This window comes from Molothrus ater, chromosome 4 (assembly GCF_012460135.2).
Source record: "Molothrus ater isolate BHLD 08-10-18 breed brown headed cowbird chromosome 4, BPBGC_Mater_1.1, whole genome shotgun sequence".
Taxonomy (NCBI): domain Eukaryota; kingdom Metazoa; phylum Chordata; class Aves; order Passeriformes; family Icteridae; genus Molothrus; species Molothrus ater.
The window spans coordinates 520,887-536,368 of record NC_050481.2 but is presented as its reverse complement, the minus strand read 5'-3'; the positions used below and the strand labels follow the sequence as shown (position 1 = coordinate 536,368).

General features: G+C 38.2%; 1 long non-coding RNA gene across 1 annotated transcript; it reads left to right on the top strand.

The window, feature by feature from the left end:
• Nucleotides 1-368: 368 nt before the first annotated feature.
• On the top strand, nucleotides 369-12,353 carry LOC118686387 (uncharacterized). Its single transcript, XR_004980162.1, has 3 exons — nucleotides 369-421; nucleotides 11,821-11,912; nucleotides 12,002-12,353. It is a non-coding gene; the product is annotated as an uncharacterized LOC118686387 (long non-coding RNA).
• Nucleotides 12,354-15,482: the final 3,129 nt, after the last annotated feature.

Below are 15,482 nucleotides of genomic sequence, written 5' to 3'. Positions count from 1 at the left end.
AGTCGCTTTCACGAGCCACTTGAGCTTCCCTTATTGTCTCATGGGATGTGGACTGGAGTATTCCCTTTGAGAGAGCTTTCCTTGTCTGATATACCTCCCAAATGCTTCAATATCTTTCCTCCAGTTAAACCTCAAAAGTGAACTGCAGAATTAAACCTATGAACGGCACCCAACTGGATAAACAGAGTAACAAGAGAGCCCACCTTACTGGAATTGATAAATATTTTATAAGAACAATAGAAAAATTATACTGGGCCAGATAAAATGTTAATTTCCTATACATTTGGGCATTTGTAGTGGTCAGTAGAAGAGGTAAAACAATACAAGAAAATGAGAAATTAATTGCATCTTCTGACATGTTTTCCCAGTTCCCCAAAATGCACCATTTCTAGGACTTCCTGAGCTACACTTTGCATCTAAGGTACTGTAATATCAACTTTATTCTTCTTCAAATGAATCTGTTTAAACCCTTGACCTTCAGAATTTACAGTAGCAATGAAAGCTTCAATTTAATCATGCATAGTGAGATGAAAGAATTTACTTGATTCATTTCAAAATTTTTATTTTAAATTGGTGTTGGGTGTCTTCCAGTCACTTACTTGAGCAATAGTGAATAATAGCTCCCTAGCTACTGTGCCAAGTGTGATTTTTTATACTTGTACCACATCCCTCTCATTGCCTCTTCCATCCATGTATCCTCTCTTCCCGTGGAAATGGTCTCAAACTTTGATCTTCCCAATCCTCTCATGTGTCTCTTGAATTGTGATTTACATAACTCTCATGAAGCAGTTCAGGAGACACAAAATTACCTTACATGTATTTAGAACAAAAGATTTCAAAATTTCCAAGAAATATAGTTGATTCCCTTCCTGCGCATTCTTCATAATTTAGTTCAGTCCCAGAGGAGTATTAAAATAATTATGCAGATGTAATAGTTCTTCTGGGAATAAAAACTGCAATTCCAATCAGTTTTATCAGAATTTTTCCTCAGTTTTGAGAAGTGTGTCCTTATATGTATTTTTCTGGTCTGTAATGACATTAAGATCAAAGTCCAATTTGCCACAATATTTAAGAAATCTCAATAAGAAATTCTTTTGATTAAGGTACACACATATAATTTTTTTCTTTTTTAAGCCGAAATATTTGGTCATCAAATCTGGAAGTCAGAGTGGCTGCAGGCAGGTGTGAAACAGGCTTCCTTTTGAAGCTGAATGAAGTAAAAGACGGGAAAAATAGCACATAGTAAATTTGAGTCAGTTAATTACTCTTCTTTAATGGAGGAAGTCACCTTGGTAAAACAAGGTAATGACTTATAAGTCTGAAAAACTCAGTTGATTTTAGTGCATTTGCACTCACTGAACAGAGAGAAGAATTTATCATTTGATGTTTTCCTTTAAACAGTCCTTTTCCAAACACCATAGTGAAGAAAAATATTTTTGGAATATTCTAACATTGTCAGACAAAAGCTTGACAGTTACACAGACATGGCAGGGCAGGGAGATTTCACTCTCAAAGAAATGCAAAATCTGAGCTGGGCTGAGGCAGCTGAGATCCTGTGCTGAGGCACAGGAGGGGCTGTAAGACTTTCTCAGCTTTTCTCAGCCAGCATTACAAAGATAACAAAAATGCGTATGCTTATTTTCAAGCTCTGTGCCTGGAGTGCAAGCACAACATGGCTGTCATCCCAACAGCCTGCTTGCCTCCTCTGGAGACAGTTTTCTATTCCAAGGCACTCCCCCCTCCCCTCTCTCTCCACCAGCCATGGTAACTTGCCTCCTTCCCTGTGAAAATAAATCAATCTCATCTGCTGCTGTTCGATCGCTTTCTTCTCCCTGCCTCAGCTCCTCGGCCCTGCTCTCCCTTTGAAAGCCCCTTTCCACTGCACCATATGGCAGCTGGGAGAAGGGCAGAGCTCTGATCTATCTCATAACAAAAGAGGCTGTGGTGTCAAAAAGCCTCATGAATGCATGAGACACACTCATGTATAGAGAAACGCCTCTAGCTCTGTCAGGGAGGACTAAAGAGGAGGCTGATAGGCCTGACACCACTTTTGGGTTGAGAAAGGCACCAGCACTCTCTGCAGCTCATCCCTTCCTCCCTCCCCTTCCTTGGTTTCATGCCAAAATCCTATTAGATCTGTTAACGACACAGGACACAAAGTCAGCATGTGTGGCAGAACAAGAAATTAAATCAGGCCACCTTATTTACTCCCTATCACTATTTTTGAGACAAAATCATAGTGTTGAAAGAAAAAATAGCCACAACAAACTAGAATTTAATAGTGTGCCAAAAAATAAACAAGCGAGTCCTATCCCCACCAAAAAAGGGATTGAACACACTCCTCCTGTACATTGCCTATGGTGGCAGATTTACAGCAGAACTGCAAATTGAACGCTGGCAGGGTGACCCTGAAATACTGTTTAAAGAATGCTGTTGGGTTCATTTTGCTCCCTCAAGCTGCTGCTAATACAAAAAAATGACTCTGGGGTCAGAAAATTAACTAGACCTATGACTGTGTGCCCTTTGAGCTGCTATAAAGGAATTACACCTAATTTCTGACTATGAAAGAAATGCAAACTGGCACTTACAAAACATTCATTCCTTTACCCTCTTTCTTCTGTTTCACTTTCTCATTTTCTGTTCTGGTGATGTTTGGCATGCTTCATTTCACAGAAATGAATGAATGCCTATAAAATGCATTCATGACCTTCACGCACACAGTTGGCACAATGATAGAATTTACAAATCTGAAATACACGGATTACAAACTTTTATCACTACAAGGGGGGAGGAAAAACCACCACTCCTGTGCAGCAGAATGCAACAGTGTGTATTTAATGAATAACAAGTCACCGAACTTAACTATTTCATGAATAGCTTCAGTTTATAAGTTTCATTTATTTAATTAATGTCTTCAGTTTCTGAACAAAACTGGGGACAACTGTGCTGTTTTATCTCCATGAAATGAAGTCTAGTCAAGCCCTTAAACTAGAATTAAGTTCCTGTTTCTCTCTCTTCCCTACAAAGGCCTCAGAAACCACACAACTCTCTGTCCCTGGGGTTACTTAAAGCAACCTGGGCAAGCTTCCAAATGCTCATATATGTGACCTTTACAAGAATTCCACAATACCAGCTCCCAGTGAAATAAATCCATGAACATGCATACAGAAACTCAGCAGTGGCATAGGGGTTAAAAGATGCAACGTCTATCAACACTGTTGAATTGTGTCCCTACAATCAGCTCAGAAATTTAGTTTAGAAGATTTTATTTTATATAATTGCATAAAATATGTTTGTAGTATCTCCTGAGTCTTCCTTCTTGGAATGTACTTCATATAAATCTATTGAACAGCATCATCTATAGATGTATATATTAAAGATTCTGTTTATATGTTCATCACATGTCACAGACAACTTTCAAAACTAAACTATAATGAATTATGAAATGTAAAAGTCCCACTGGATAAACTTTGAAAGCATCTGTTTAAAATTAATTCTGCCACATTGTTGGGGGAAAAAACCCCTCCTATAAACTGCTCAGGAATGCCTGTGGAATGACTGGGGAGGTGAGGGAGTGTGGTGTTTGATAGACTAAAAACTTGGGTGCACTCCTTGAATTGTAACAGGCAGAGTTTAAGCTCTCGTCCTGGAAGCGGGACTTGTGCCGGGTCCCTGCTGGCAGGGAGGGAGGAGGGAGGGAGGAGGGAGGGAGGAGGGAGGGAGGAGGGAGGGAGGAGGGAGGGAGCCCGGGAAGGCAGGGAACAATGCCACCATTCAGGCTCCCCATTCAGCCCAGCCACATCTGTTTACATGGCCTGTGCCCACCTCTGAAAAGAGGGTTCCTCCCACCTCCGTCCCAGCTCACATGGCCCTGAGCAGTGAGCGGTCTGAGAGCTTTCCTGCTGCAAAGTCGCAGTTTCGAATTTATTTTATGAGGCCAGAGCTGACACAGGCTAACAATAACGTGCACATTTCTGGAGTCTGGTTTGCATTTTATTGTAATCTGAGAACAACTGCAAAATTGTCCAAAAGTCCCCAGTTTCAAAATAAGTCTAACAGAGGCGATATTGGCAGTGAACTTGGGGGGGCAAACTTTATAGTCTTTCAGTTACATTTTTAAGAAGTTTTTCCTCTAAAACAAATTTTGAGCCTCAAATATTTTTAAACAAACTGACAGCACTCAGAGAAGGACTAAAAAGTGTTTTTTACCAAAAAGCATTTATGTCTTACATTTTATTGTCCATGGTTAGAGTCCATAGCTGTACATTCTGCACGTAAATAAACAGTTCATGTAGAAATACTGTGACTAAAGTAAATTTCTGTTTAGATACCAGTTCTGTAACTTTCAAACTGAGCATTGCCTTATGCAGAAGATACTTCACAGAAACCAACTTACTAGGCTAAAATGATTGAGGACCAACAGATCAACCGCCCCTTTTTATTTGAATTGAAACTTTAGCTGATATAGGATGATGCATGTATTTCAGAGAGTCAGAAGCCAATGATAACCAGGGAAAGCAGAAGATGCTAAAAGCTGACCACTCTCAGTGTACCAGTGTGTGGTCAAGTTTTATGAAGCAATACATAAACACAAAGCAAACTTTATGCATTCAATGTCAGCATGATTTGTTTCTGCTGATTAACTCATGAACTTCTAGAAGTTTTTCCCAAATAAGGCTCATATGTCTGCCAAATACATCACAGTAATTGCACTGTAAAACTGTTAAGTTTGCAAGTGTACTGAAATTCATGTTGTAAGTGGTATGATGATATCACAGTACCATACTGGATATATAATAGGGAAAAAATCCAGCAAGTTCCAAAGAAGATTACAAAGCAAAGTTCTAAAAGAAAAAACAAGATAGTCTGCTACTTATAAAGTATTAAATAGCAGAAAATGAGCTAAAGACAAAATGTGAAAAACCTGAAAAAGAGTCTCAAAAGAGTATTATTGAGATGTGAACCCCTATTCTCAGGTGAATTGCTCTGAACTTCTGTTGTGCTTGATGATTTGCTGTGCAGACCTTGTTGAACATTCAGCTCAGTCTGACATTCCTGCTTTCAAAAGCCAAACTGTATTCAAGATTAGCTTACATTACATTATTTATTTTCCCGGTGCTTTTCTTCTAGGTTCATTAGTTATCCTGATAATGGCAAGACCACATAAGTAAAGAGAATCTGAGCAAAAAAATTGCTTATTCAGTATTGAACTTGCTCAGTGATGGCTGTCACATTGTTTTGAACTCCTCTTCCATGAAGACTTTTAATCTAATGATTTCTTTATGCACAAAGCAATTATTTTCTGAAAGGTCCTAGCAGAATCAGGGACTGTTGTTCAACTGGAGCATCCTTGTCTTCTCTGGTTTTGTTCAATATAAATGGAACAACCTGAATATAAAGGAGCAAAGGACAAAGTCCTCTTCCTTGTCCTCCATGTTCCTATACAGTACAAGAAAAGAGAAGGCCCTTAACTCTAGAGAATATGTGTGGTGATTAAGAAGGGAGGGACATTTAGAGGCTCTCATAGTCTTGGAGATTTGCCAGTCTGTGTCCATCTCAAACTAATATTTGCCTGCCCCATAATCTGCAATCTTACCACTTACATCCTTGGTGGAAAGGAAGGAGGGCAGTGAATTGCCCTAAGCCATAAATTGAACGGTATTATGTTGTGACCTAAAAGAGTCAGTAAGGATCTGCAGCTCAGACTTGTCCTTTACCAGTACTGGTGTACACAAATGCCACAGCACAGCTGATGAATAGGTGCTGGTATCTGAGAGGTACCATTACCATGTACTAGGAAAAAAAACCATACACAGTGAAATCCCAGGCAATATGGATCTAATCTGGATATAGGAGCTCCCTAGGAGTGCTGCAGCCTTACCAAAACAGCACCCTTGAGAGCAACCTGCCCTCTCTTCAAGTCCAAAACAGCCCAGCCAGTGATGCCAGTGGGGCCAATAAATCATCTTGAAAGGTCAAGATTTGCAAAATAAACTTTGATATAATGCAAAGAACTTGCCTGAACATTTAAGAAAATAAATATTTTAGAATCTGAAGTATAAATTATACACTGTACTGCAGCTAGCTGCAGAAATAGGCATCAGAAGTCAAGTGAGCAAAAGGAGAAAAGTAGAGGTTTCTAAAGTTTGCAGCACAAAATCAGATCATTAAATTCAACTAGTTTTTTTTCTACTTCTGCATTTGTCTTGCAGAAGGTAAACTTACTTCTATTGAAGAAATGAAAGTAATTCAGTTCTAGCAGAGTATGAACAGCAAAAAACTTAATTTAGACACATATTTTTAAATTAAAGGAGTATCACACAAGAATAAGTGGTACAATATTCAGGGCTAATTTATACACAAACCTCAGTAGCATTTTGCCTTACTTTTTTCTCCATCATTAGTTGTTTGGTTTTTGTTTTGGTCTTGTTTTTCACTTCACTCATTACTGTTAACTTAAATGCAGAATATGCTCAATGATTTTGGTTATTGATTTTCATGCTGTTGAAACATAGCCTCTAGATCTCATGATAAGGATTAAAGTACTTTATTTCTCTACTCAGCAGACACTACAAACATAGAGGAAAAGGTAACTTCTCAACAGCTTTTACCTCACAATTTCTCATATGATATCTTAAATAGGAATCTGTCTAAAGTAGTGTGTATTTTACTAGGGTTTCCTAAAGGATTTTAATTTACTTACAGTCATGATCATACTTCTATGATATGTATGTGTGTTGCCCTAAGAAAACAATATGACCAGAAGCAATATTCATCTAAAGGTCTCTGACAGAAAACTGTATACTAAAAATTAAGAATCAGAATCATATCACTTCTGTGTCTTCACAGATTTTTAGCTCACATCTGATCTTTCCTAATTGAAGCAAACAATTGTGTGATTTGTAACACGTTTTCAATGGCACTGCTTTTTTTCTGGATGGTGCGTCTTTTCAAAGTTTACAAAATTACCGTAAACATAATCAAGTTTTTAAAGAGCATGAAAATAAACAGAAACATTTCAAAGGGAAGATTTCAATTTAACCCCAATGAAAACAAAGAAATGCTCATACATGCCCAGCATATAATTATTCTCACAGAGGTAACACTACTAGGTAGTGACCACTTTTACTAGACTGCCTGTTGTAGATAAAGATCATTTAAATTGTGTCTGTCTGGATGCTTATGCTGCTTACTTGAACATTTGAACCTGTTGCTTGAAGTGTAGGGGACAGAGGAAGGTGAAAAGACTATACAGCATTGCTAATCCCTTGTGCCATCTGGTGACTTGAGGCCATGCTTTAGGTTATGTATATATTGAAAACCTATTCCTTTCATTCATCCCTTCCCTGTGCCAATTTGTCATTGGCTTTTTTACTGTCAAAGGATTCCTTGAAGTTAATCATAGTGAGAATCAATGTCTTTTTATGCCACAGTAAATATTCACGCTGGAAAGATTATTTTTTACTTGTTTCTTCCCCTCCCCTCTACTACTTGCAGTGATTTGTAAAAATTGCTGATACATTTTCACAAAGCTGAGCTGAAAACCATGGTAACTTTGTCTTTAGTAAAAGGAAAACAACTAATTTCTTTAACATTTCTGTGTAATCTGGATGATTTCTAACAGATGACATACTCTGAAATGCCCATACTACGCAGGGCTTGAAAGAACTGCACCTAGACACTACCTTCTAACTGAGCTGAGGCAGCATTCGCATGTTTAATTATCCAGGAACCAATCTGCATCTACACTTGTACACCACAAGCCTCTCAAACCTTCCAAATTTGCATCCATACCAATGCAGCAGATTGCACATTAAGCCTCTCTAAAAGACTGATGGTGATTTTCTAGAGCGCGCATGAATTTTTCATCTATGCAAACACACGGTTCTATATGAAGCCAAATCAATTGTGACTCTGCCATGAAGCAGAAGACACTTCACAGCTGTTTGATATCAATAACTTTCCTACAGACTGGTCCGAATGACACCTCACAATGCTGTAGTTAACTTGCAATGCCTTTCGCACTATTGCTCGATTTGTGCATCAGATTGTTTCTTATATTGTGTTCCCTGAAGTAAATCTGTAATAAATGTGCTGGTTTGGTGCACTTTGAAGTGAAATCATGTTCTACTGCATGTTCTTCCAATATATTAATTAATTCTTGATCATTCTTTTCTGGCTAGACAGCAGATCTGGTTTGTGAACCTTTCTTTATCTGATAATCTTTTAACAAAAAACCAAAACAATCATTTTCACTCAGATCTTTTTGTGAATATCAAAATCTAAAGAGAAAACTATAAAGTACAGGACAGGTAGAAAAAAGCAGATCTAAACATCTGAGAAAAGGTCTGAAAGACCTTTGGAATTTGGGAGTCTGAGCAGTTTTGGAAAGGTAGTCCAAGAGGTCAATATCTGTTTGGGAAGGATACTTGAGTTTTTAAGTATTTGTTGGGGAGTAACCCCAGTAGGAAACTAAGCCCCACACACTCACTCACTTGCTCCCCTGTGGTGGAATGGGGGAGAGGAATGGGACAGGCAAAGGGAAAGAAAATCTAGGGTTCAGATAAAGACAGTTCATCAGAGAAAATGAAATCTGTACATAAAACCAAAGCCAAATAAGGGATTAATTAATTACTTTCCAGCTGGAGGCAGGTGCTCAGCCAAGTTCATTACCCATAAAGATTACTTGGGAAGACAGATTCCATAACTCCAGACATCCTCTTTCCTTCTTTCTCCCAGCTTTTATTGTTAAGCATGATGTCATAAGGCATGGAATACCCCTTTGGTTTGTTGGGCTGCACAGCTCTGACTCTCCATCACCTGGGTGTAATACAGAGACTCAGCTCTTAAGTTCTTGTTCAGTCTTTCAGAGCTGAGACAATCAGTGCCTCAAATTTCATCTTACAAGATAAAAGTGTTCACTGTTCTGGCATGAAAGGGAAAACAAAGGATATGATTAAAAACTAAAAATAACAACATAAAATATACAAACCATTGCTGACTGAGAACACCCCACTGCCTTGCCAACAACAACACATTAGTTGGAAATTGCAGCCTGAAATCAACCCAGCTTGTGCTTAATGTAAAACCCTGCAAACTAGAAATTGTTATTAAGCAGTTGGTACAGCAACACCTCCAAGAGGTACTAATGAAGGTGGCACTTTGCTCTGGCAAAGGCTGTAGAAACATGCAGTTTGACACAAATGAGATCAACAAAGCCTTTGGGATCTGAGCTACTAATTAGACTCAATAATTCTGAATTGTAAGTTAGGATTCAATATTATGTCTGATCTGCATCAAAGCAAGGCCCACTCAAACAGGAGCTTCTTGTAAATTCAGCGTTAGTATCTATTAAGATTTTTTCCAGTTCCTGTTCTAAGGAGCGCAAAACTAAATTCCCACTGAAGTAGGGTGAAACACAAAGTCCAAGCTGAAGTACAGGATGGTCACTGGAACAAATAATGAATTTATTTTATTTCTGGTAACCTATCTGCTATGGGTATTGCCTTTATATCCTAAAACATAGAATCCTGTGATTATTGTCAAATATAAAAGTGAATTAAATCCTTGAAAAAGGTAACACACGATAAGAAATGTATTTCTACCATCAGTATTTCTACCATCAGTATTTCTAGAATCCAAGACCAAAATAACGCTGAGCAATTTAAAGACTGAGATTATTGGGTAACAAAAAGTAGGAGAAATAAAAAATGCTCACTTTATAAGGCATAAATGAGGCACTAATTGACAGGAGCTAAAAACCCCCTTCTCCTGTTGTCTGGTTATTCGGCTGCGGATTGCGGGTCTGCCCTCAGGAGCATCTGGTAGTGGCCATTACCAGAGATCAAATAGAGGACCAGATGGTCTCTTGGTTTCACTTATTACAATGGTATGACCACTGAAATGTAAAAGCTCTTCACAGAACCAGAAGGAGAGCATTTACCTCTGAATGCCTGATCTTGTAAGGAAAAAAAAAAAAGCAAAAGAAAAGAAAAAAAAAAAAGAAAGAAAAGCAGGGAAAAAAAGGACTCATCATACCTCTCTGAATCTAAGAAAATAGCAACCCAATTTACCTCAGAGACACTTCGGAGTAGAAGAAGTCAAATTACTTGTGAACTTTTCTCATTGGAGGATCTGGCCTCAGCATGCTTTTGTGGCTTCAAGTTTATATAATTGCAAAATACTATCCTGAGAATGACTTGGAAAGTAAAAGCAGGAACTAGTGGTATAACCTGACAGGATAATATCATAACAACCCTTCTGCACTGTGCTGTGTTCCTGCCTCCCAAGTCAAGTTGTCTGTTATTTAAAAGCACCATGCATGATCCTGTGGGTTTGCTTCATACCAGAGGGCTGAAGGACTAGAATAGGTTGGATGGCTGAAAAATTCATATCCAAGAGGGGAAAAAATTGGCATCTTATAAAAGGGTGGTATGGGGAGCCTCAGATGTGCTGAATATGTGGTAGTTTCTTTTTTGCTGCCTTCCAGAGTCTCTCTGATGTTCTAAATATGTGGGCTCATAATTTAAATTATCCTTCCTAAAAGTGTAATCACAATAAAATATAGGGACTTTACAGAAGCAAGGGAATTGAAATAAAGAAGCCTCATTTTTGGCCTTGCTTTGTGGTAATGAGCCTCCAGAGTGCTTCCTCCTCTTTTCCAATGTCTCCAAAATGGTAGTTCTCAAAAAGCCTGGTCTTGAAAGCATCACCCACTCCAGCAATGGGAAAAAATGACTACTCTGGCTTCTGCATGTAGGAGTTTGTACGTATTTGTTTTGGTTTTCATCCTTCTTTTAGTATCTAAATAAGAATTATTTCTGTCTCAGTTACTGTTCTCTTAATTCCAATATGAAGAGTATGAAATGTTTGAACATGGAGACTAGTTGGGGTACATTTCAAGTCATTATGTAGCCAGAGAATGTGTATCTGGAAAGATAATTATGGAAGAAAAACAAATGTAGGCTATTGTTCTTGGATAGAGGATCAGGATATGCATTCTCCTTATCATCACAGTAATTTATGGAGGAGAGCTGCTCTCCCAATGATATAAACCCTCAATATGCCAGACCTGGAGAACTGTCCTGCCTCTTAACACATTCTCCAGGGAGAACACATTGCCACCCTTGTTTTCTCCTATTCCCCCCTTCCTACTTTCCTTACTAATCCTAAACCCTCAGAGCCCATTTTTTGGGGGGAAAAAAAAAGCCCAAAAGCATCTGTATTAACTCAGGATGTAACTGGCATTGGGAGCTCCAGAGACGGCAACTTGTCTGTCTCGAGTCTTTTAGGAAGAGCTGCACACTAAAAATGGTATTGAAAAACATTGATTCACAGTATAAAACAGCAAATTACAGAATCACACCCGTTCACATATAAGCAATGGAAATACACGATTGCATATGACATTAGTGCTGATGCTCAGCAAAACCAATACTGCATGGAAAATACAAACTCTTCAGCACCTGTTTTCTTTTTGCTTTAAAAAAATCTCCATTCAAGGGAAACTACTGAGCAACAAGGCTATAATTTAGAAGGGGAGGCAATGAGGACAGAGCTGTGAGCCTTATCAACCCTCTTGGAAACAGGGAGTGATCCCATGGCATGGCTGTGAACAATTGTACCATGATGCAGCTCTTTTCTTTCAGGCAAGAAGGGATATAAATATTCATTCAAGGACACAAATCCCATTTTTCTGTAATATGAATTTAGATGCCTTGTTATCCACATGACCCAAAAAAAAGACCTTAATAGAAAACACATCAAGGTGGATTTGTTAAGTTTTCTAGTTTCCCTTTCCCTTTTTTGTTTGTTTTCCAGATGGATCAGATTTCTAGTGTGTGATTTTCAGACACAACCAGAACTGACTTGTAGAAGAAAATGATGGAGAACAGCAAAATACAAAATAACAGGTCTTAAAAATAGCCAGTACCCTGGATGATAATGTTATTAAACTACTTTGTACCAAATTCTTTCTCACCACTTCATGTTTATTTTTCAGGAAGGATGAAAAGAAGAGGAACTGAGTTTAAGAAAAGTTCACACAGGAAAAACCTTTTAGAAAAATCCCTACTAAATTATATATTTATTACTATGGCTTCTCCAATGTACTAAGGGTAGTATGATAACTTGCATTTGGAGGGAAGGCAGAAGGCTATTTTGGAAACCTCTGGCCAGATATGTGTTTTCAAATACATGAAAAATAAATTTCAATAACTGTAAGTTGGGCATGACAAGAAATTCAGATATATTGTCATATTCTTTAGTTGGAAAATTGAACCAGAAAGAAAGAAAGGAGAAAATGGATAAGATATGCTTTGTTCAGGTAGCATTAAAAAGGAGACGTGATTCTGCTTTGCTTGATCACAGTTTTTCTTTTGGGGCTCAGTGCCAATTTGCTAGCAAGGAGCATGTGGTCTGAGTGACAGTGTTTTTAGCTTATTTCAGTGATCCTGGCTTTTTCATTACATAAATAATGGGGAAACTGCATGAATTCCTGCACTTCACATCCCACTCCAGCTCCCAAGACTCCTTCCTCAGTAACTTGAAGAGCCTAACAGAAAACAGATGAGGATATTCAGTTACTCAGAGACAGTATTTTAAGAAAGAAAATGAGCTGTGAGGTATCTCCTTCACCTCCCCAAATTCAGGAAGTTTACTTTCACACTCACATAATAACAAAAGGGAAATTCTATACCAAAGTTACAATTTTGCTCTACAGCAAAAGCAACAGTGTTAAAATATCATCTGAGAAATAGTATTCCCAGCATGAGAGTTCAAAGATCAAAAAGTTCTTACATTCTTAACAAGATTTGTTTATTTTGACTGAGAAAATAAATTCCTTTTTATGTATTATAACATGTGCCACATTCTGGTAAGTATGGTTTTCTGGTGAATTCATAATTACTTCATCAGAGATGATCCAAACACAAAGGTTATTAACTCATATTCTTTCTGTACTCCTACCAGCCTGTGCTGTGTGAAGTTTTAACTGGATGCAGCTCTTATGTTTGTGCAGGAAAAAAAAGGCACCTAAATTTTCCCCTGGAGCAACCACAGAAAGAATTTTCACTGCCAAATGTATGTGGTAGTGCTCACTGGATTAAATAACCAAATAAATAAATGAGAAATACCTGCCCCTAACCAATCCCTCTTGACACTTAGAGACATTTCATGTTACTTCATTCTTCTCTCTTTTCTCCCTGTTTTTTGTCCATTGTGGTAGGGCTTTGGGGGAGAGAGAATACTTGAATTCTTAGTGAGGTTTTTCTGGTATCCATTTCCTTAGAAATGTGGCCAAATTTTATATTAGAAGGGAACACTGCTATTTGAGTTCTCACAGGAAGATTCATAAATCAGGAGGAAAAATTCTATGACCTCCCTTAATTCAGGGGGTACAACAAGCAGAGATGTATAAAATATGTGCAATTTCCAGATAACTTTCTAATGGTACATTTGAAAGTAGCAGCATTTGCTATGCACCTTTTCAGAAAAAGGAGATTTATAAGAATTTACATAAGAAAAAACTGTTCCTAGCTACCTTATTTGATAACAATTTCCAAATAGAACTCCTACATTAGAAGCAATACAATGATATTGTTGCTTTCCCTGCCTGAAGTAGTGTTTCATCATCCATCCATCTGCAGGGATTCTTCCAGATTTGGGCAAAAGCAAGCAGGCTGAGCTCATAAAGCTATTATTACTCTGACATCACTTAGGAACTGAAGGTCCCTTTTCAAAAGGGATGTATGACATGCTCACACAACAGCATAAAGTGGAATAACTTCCCCTGGGGCCCAAGCATCTGGGTTAGCTTAGCAGGAGATGTTCGCAGACACTTTCTAAAGCTATCCTCATGGTTCTGTGTTCTTGCTGTTGCACTCTGCAGGGTATGTCACTGAATTTCTTAGAACATCTCCTGCATGTTGCAAAGCTCAGCTGCTCTCTGGTTAGTCTTCAAGCTGTCCTTGTGGGTACGGAGCAGGGGAGGAGGATTTGTGGGAACTGACTGTAGGATTATTAATACTTGCTTTTTTAGTATTCCTCAGTATTCCAATGGGAGAAAGCACAAATAGGAGCAGAACCAAGGCAAGCTAGTCAGACCTGAAAATACTATTATTTGTTGTTGACATGTACCTTGGTGTACTGGTGGGAATATGGGAAGACAAAAAAAAAAGAGGAGTCTGGTAATACTGTAGTGAGTGCATATCCCAAAGGATTTCTATCTTTTCGAAAATCAAAGCACTTTGGCTGCCTAATCTTCTGAGACAATATCACCAATTATACTAAATCTCTGAGAATTAGAGGATCTAGAAGCACTCTTTAATTGTTTGAGAAAATACAGCTGACAGGGTTTCAGAATGCTATAGATGAGGAATAAGAGCTAATCGCCTTGAGATTATTGGTTCAAATCAGAAGTGGAGACAGAAGTGTATTTCCTTCTTTACCCATCTCTTTTATCTATGTATAACTCATTGTAGTAATTTTGTAGTACCTCACTCCTGACAATCCAAAGCTATAAAAAGGACAGGGAACTGAGAGATATAAGGTTTCACATCTGCTGACAGCTTGTTTCCTTCCTCCTCACTCTCTGTGTTACCACTATTCAGGGGATCATCAAGACAGAGATGCTCATACAGAAGAATGCAACTTCTGTAATGTGTCAGTCATGAAACTATCTCAAAGGAAAATCACAATTACAAAAACTAGAAATCCTTTAAAGACAGTGACATTAAACAGAGATGACACCCAAAAGAATACAGAGCAAATCTACTGTGATTATTCATATGGAAAAGAGTATCATCTCTTACAAATGATTTTGCAAAAGCTGTGGTTTATAAAAATAGCTGGGTTTCTCTTGAAAACAATCAGACCCAAGTGTATGAGCATGTCAGCTTGAAAATGAACACAGCCACACAGCCACAAATACACAGAACCACAGAACCACAGATAGTGAAAGCATACAGCTGACCATGAGCCTGCCTGTGCTTAAAGTTGTGGGCACTGTCTGTAAATCATATGCTACCAAAAGCAATCAATTTAATTAAAAATAAAAAAAAAAAGACGGAAGCCAAAAAGGATGGAATTTTTCATCATCTTGAACCTATTCAAAGGTATTTAGCTTATCTTGACATATGGGTCCTCTATGTGACAGGCCAGATACGTTTTGACAGCACAGTGTTTAGAGGAAAAATAAAATATGCAGTCACATACAAGTTACTTGCTAGACTGCACATTTCTGTATGCACAGCAAGGACAAGGAGAAGCCCCTTGGGTGACTGTATAATGGAACTTTGCAAGTCCATAGCTGGATTCATTACTTTGCACAGTATTCAGAAAAAAAAATAGCCTCTGTCAGCATTGATGACAGTGTGGTTTCATAACAAACTTACTTTAGAACAATGTGTTTGTTGTGAGGCTTTTGAGCTTCCTATGTCTGCTCTGTCTGGAATAATGTCTCCACAGCTGAGCATGGCACCAAG